Here is a 5,170-nt window from a genome sequence, read left to right on the forward strand (position 1 = left end):
CGCACCCTCCGAGTGCAGGGCCACCCACTCCACCACGGCTAATGGCTCCTCCTGGTGCCACTCCCCATCGCAAGTGCTCTTTTCCCACGACCCCTGGCTCCGCCAGCTCCCTGCAGCGGGACTCCGCACCTGCACCTGCACCTCCAGCCCCGCCCGGTGACACCTGGCATCCGCCGGGAGGCTCCTCGGCCCCGGGGCTCCCGGTGCAGTCCCCGCAGCCTGTGCCAACAGCGCCCCCGTGCGGCGGGCCTGCACCGCGCCGTCTGCGCTCTCGCCAGGCCGCGCGCCCAGAGGAGCTAGAGTGGGAAGAAACCAAGGAACTTTCTCAGGGAGGTATCGCACCATTCCTGGAAGAGAAATCGCTTCCCTCACTCCCCCCACACCCGCTCCCGACCCACAGAGTGAGGCGGCCAGCCACAATTTTCATATTCTTCCCCCAAAAGCTACTTTTCTTTTGATATTTCCTGAACACGGTCCTTAAAATTTTAGTGTATCAACTATATTTCAATTAAAAATAAATTTTCCAATTTAAAAATTCCAAGTTCTTGTCCTCCACCTCTCTGCATGCCTCGGGTTGCTGGCCCAGGTAATCAGAGGGAGAACGAAGACACTTGAAAATGTCGGCTTGAAATGACAGAATGTGCCACTGAGAAGCTGATGCAAAGCATCTCTAAACTTGTCATTTCAATTTCAAATGTCAGTGGATTGAGTAGTTTCAAAGTAGCCACAGTCTTGCTTCACACCCTACACAGGCGGCTACTCTCTGGCCGATTTCTTCGAGGAGCAGTACAGATCCCAGAGACCTCCAGCCGCCACACCCTGCTGCTCTCCCTGAGGACATTCCGGCTTCTGTGGGGCCCGAGCTCACCCTATAGCTCCTCCTCCTCTCCTTCCTCCCCTCCAGGTTTTTTTTATGAACTGAAGATATTTTTCATAGGAACACCAACACATTCATCTGTTTGTAATACTGTACACATTAATCCAATGCATGTATTCAGGTAAATAAAAGACCCCATAAGATCAATAAAAAAAACTAGTACTTCTATATGCAAATTTGATATAAATGACGCTCTTTAATTTTGTATTTGTGAGTGGAGGTGAATGAGTTTTTTTAGAGCCCCGCTCTGGAACTGAAGTTTATTTTACTTTTCATTTACAATGCTCTCTCTCTCTCTTTTTTAAATAATAGCTTTATAGAGATACATTTCACATGCTGTACAATTCACCCATTGTTGAATTCAGAGTATGTGACCGTCATCAGAATCAGTTTTAGAACATTTTCATTAACTCTTCCACCCCCCTGGCCAAATTCAGTCTCTATTGGCTGTTACTCCCCAGCCCTCGCTGCCCTAGAAAACCATTTTCTGTTTCAATAGACTTGCCTATTCTGGACACTGTATATAAATAACTGCAAAATATGCGGTACTTTGGGACAAGCATCTTTCACTAAGATGTTTTCAAGGTTTGTAGACCGTGAAGCATCTGTTGATATGCCCTCTTGTTTATTGTCATGTGAGAATTCCATTGTATCGATATGGCACATTTGTTTATCCATCAGATGAGGGACGTTTGGGTTCTTTCTACTTCTTCTACATGGAATGTTAGTTTTGCCATCTTGTGAACTTTATATGGTGGGTCCATACATATGTAAATGTTTGCTTTTATGTCCAACTTCTTCTGTTCAATATTAATTGGTGAGATTGGGGGCATCTGGCTGCCTCCGCAGAGCACGTGACTCTTGATTTTGAGGTTGTAAGTTCCAGCCCTCTGTAGTCACCCTATAGCTCTTAAAAAGTTTCACTTGATCCCTGAAGGTGTCTAGGAAATCTGCAACCTCAGTATATAACTACCAGCCACCAGCTGCTGGAAATCATTCCAAAAGAATCTGAAGTGTGGCAAGCCGAGTACAGTCTGGAACTTTTCAGTAAAGCAGCCAAAGACTGGTAGGATATGTCCCAAGGAAATAAATAAATCCCCACCTACCCAAGGGTATCCAGCTTCTACTTTCCCTTTTAGATCTCTCCTGTATACATGCCTGAGCAGGAAAGTCCTGGGTAAAATCAATTCCCTTGCATTAGTGAACGTACTTGTTCTGGAAATTCTTTATGTACGTGGCTCTATGCTCAAACATAGTCCTTACCTTCTAAATGGCAGCGTGGGTTGGGGGTGCAGATGTGAGATGCAGAAGTGAAATGCAGAGTCCACAAAAAAGGAGGGCATGGAGGAAGGAATTTAGAAATGAATACATACATTAAATGACTGAATAAGAGGGTTTTTAATTAATAAACTTTACTTTTTAGAACAATTTTAGGCTTACAGCAAAATTGAGAGAAATTACGGGGAGTTCCCGTATATGCTCCTCCCCACACCTGCACAGTCTCCCCTGCGCACTAGATCCCACTCCATGGTGGTGCATCTGTTACATTCTGTGAACCCACACGATTCATCATTGTTGTCCAAAGTCATAGTTCACATCAGGGTTCGTTACGGGTGTTCTGCATTCTGTGGGTTTGGACAGGTGTATCGATGACATGTATCCGCTGTCATAATACGTCCACTGACTAAGAATCCTTTGTGTTCTGCCTGTTTTTCCCACCCTCTCCTCATCCCTCAGAACCAATGACCTTTTTAGTGTCTCCACAGTTTTTGGCATTTCCTGAATGTCCTCTGGTTGGTATCACACAGTATCGGGTCTTGTTAGTTTGGCTTCTTTCACTTAGTAATCTACTTCTGAGTTTCCTCAGTGCCTTTGCATGGCTTAATAGCTCATTCTTTTTAGTCCTGAAAAATATGCCATTGTCTGGATGTACCATAGTTTATTTATCTGTTCACCTAGTGGAGACCATCTTCATTGCTTCCAAGTTTTGGCAATGAAGAATGAACCTGCTCTAAATATCCATTGTTGTGTGGCTATAAGTTTTCAGCTCCTTTGGGTAAATACCAAGCTGCACCATTGCCAGAGTGTATGTTAAGAGTATGTTTAGTTTTGTAAGAAACCACCAAACTGTCTACCGAACTGGCTGTACTATTTTTGCAACCCCCGCACCTCACCCCCAAGTGATAAATCCACATCTCCATCAGCATTTGGCGTTGTCAGTGTTCCAGATTTGGACCATTCTAGCAGTAGCGGTATCTTACGTTCTTTTAATTTGCAGTTCCCCAGTGATACATGATGTTGAAAATATTTTCATATGTTGACCTGTCATCTGTATGTCTTCATTGATAAGGTCTTTTGCCCATTTTTTGTAACACATTTTTGGTTTTCTCACTGTTTTCAGTATTCTTTGTGTATTTTAGGCGACGACCCTTAATCAGATGAGTCTTTTGCAAATATTTTCTTCCAGTCTGTGGCTTGTCTTCTTATTCTTGTCACATAGTTGTTCACAGAGCAGAAATTTTTTTATTTTATTAACATGTACCTTATCAATTATTTCTTTCATGGATTATGTCTTTGGTGTTGTATCCAATAAGTCACCTCCATATCCAAGGCCATCGAGGTATTCTTCCACATTATCTACAAGAAGGCTTAGCATTTTGCATCTTACATTGAGATCTGTAATCCATTTGAGTTGATTTTGTGAAAGGCATAAAGTCTGTTGTATTGGCAGGTGAAAAGGCTATTTTTGTTCAGTTGTATCTCACTTTTGCTCCTTCTCAAAGATTATTGATTGTATTTGTGAATCTATTTCTGGGATTGCTGTCCTGTTCCATTGATGTACTTGTCTGTTCTTTCACAAATACCACACTATCCTGATTACTGTAGCTCTATGGTGAGTCTTAAAGTCAGATAAGTACCATTCCTCTGACTTCATTCTTCTCAGTTAATACTCAGTTGGCTTTCTATCTTTTGCCTCTCCATATAAATGTTAGAATTGATGTATCCACAGACATAAAACAAAATCCACATTGCATTGAATCTATAGATAAAGGTGGGAAACTGACATCTTAACAATACTGAGTTTTCTAAAGTACAAACACAGACCATGTCTCCATCATTTTTTAAGTTCTCCTTGGATACCTCTCAGCAGAATTTTACAATTTTTCTCATATAGATGTACATTTTTTTTAAGATTTGTACCTAAGGATTTCTTTTTTTTTTTTTAAGATTTTATTTATTTATTTGACATAGAGAGCAATCACAGGTAGACAGAGAGGCAGACAGAGAGAGAGGAGGAAGCAGGCTCCCTGCTGAGCAGAGAGACTGATGTGGGGCTTGGTCCCAGGACCCCAAGATCATGACCTGAGCCAAAGGCAGAGGCTTTAACCCACTGAGCCACCTAGGCACCCCAGGATTTCTTTTTTTAAGGGCACTAATAAAAATGATAAAGTATTTTTTTTTATTTCCAATTTTGCATGTTCATTACTGGTTGTGGGAAAGCAGTCTAACCTTGGAGTCTGTAACCTTGTTATAACCACTTATTAGTTCCAGACATTTTGTGTGTGTGTGTGTGTATTCTTTTGACTTTTCTACATAGGCGATCATATCATCTGTGAAAAAGACAGTTTTATGTCTTCCTTCCCAATTCATATACCTCTTATTTCCTTTTATTATCTTACTGGATTAACTATGATTTCTAGTATGATGTTGAAAAGCAATGGTAAGAGGTCACATCCTCGCATTGTTCCTGATCATAGTGGAAAACTTCAGGCTACTTACCATTAAGTATGATGTTAGCTATAGTTTTTTTGTAAATGTTCTTTATCAAGTAGAGAAAGTCCCCTCTGTTTATAATTTACTGAGACTTTTTATCATTAATAGATCGGATTTTGTCAGATTCTTTTTCTGCATCTATTGATATGATTGATGGTTTTTTTTTTTAGCTTATCGATGTGGCAGACTACATTAATTGATTTTCAGATATTGAACCAGGCTAGTATACCTGAGATTTATTACATATATATGCTATAAATTACCCTCCTCTAAGCATTCCTTTCAGCATATTTCACAAATTTTGATGTTTTCCTTTTCATTTGCAATTATTTTTAATTGCTCTTAGGATTTCTTCTTTGACTCATGTGTTATTTAGAAAGGTACTATTTAATCTCCAAGCATTTGGAGATTTTCCACCTGTCTTTCAGTTATTAACATCTGTTTTAATTTCACTATGGTCTGAGAGCAGATAATGTATAATTCCTATTCTTTTAAGTTTGTTAAGGTGTGTTTTATGAT

The sequence above is a fragment of the Mustela nivalis genome (assembly GCF_964662115.1).
Source record: "Mustela nivalis genome assembly, chromosome: 20".
NCBI classification, from domain to species: Eukaryota; Metazoa; Chordata; class Mammalia; order Carnivora; family Mustelidae; genus Mustela; species Mustela nivalis.